The following is a 568-nucleotide window of genomic DNA, read 5'->3' as shown; positions in this document are numbered from 1 at the left end:
CACATACACACACACACGCACACACACAGGGGTCAACAAGACTGAACACACACACACAGGAGTCAACAAGGCAGAACACACACACACACACACACACACAGGGGTCAACAAGGCAGAACATACACACACACACACACACACACAGGTGTCAACAAGGCTGAACACACACACACACACACAGGGGTCAGCAAGTCAGAACACACACACACACACACACACAGGTGTCAATAAGGCTGAAAACACACACACACACACAGGGGTCAGCAAGTCAGAACACACACACACACACACACACACACACAGGTGTCAATAAGGCTGAAAACACACACACACACACAGGGGTCAGCAAGTCAGAACACACACACACACACAGGGGTCAGCAAGGCTGAACACACACACACAGGGGTCAACAAGGCAGAACACACACACACACACACACAGGGGTCAGCAAGGCTGAACACACACACACAGGTGTTAACAAGGCTGAACAAACACACACACACACACATACAGGGGTCAGCAAGGCTGAGCACACACACACACAGGGGTCAACAAGGCTGAACACACA

The sequence above is a fragment of the Acipenser ruthenus genome, chromosome 50, assembly GCF_902713425.1.
Source record: "Acipenser ruthenus chromosome 50, fAciRut3.2 maternal haplotype, whole genome shotgun sequence".
Classification (NCBI taxonomy): Eukaryota; Metazoa; Chordata; class Actinopteri; order Acipenseriformes; family Acipenseridae; genus Acipenser; species Acipenser ruthenus.
The sequence above is the reverse complement of the archived record's forward strand: the minus strand, read 5'-3'. Positions refer to the sequence as shown.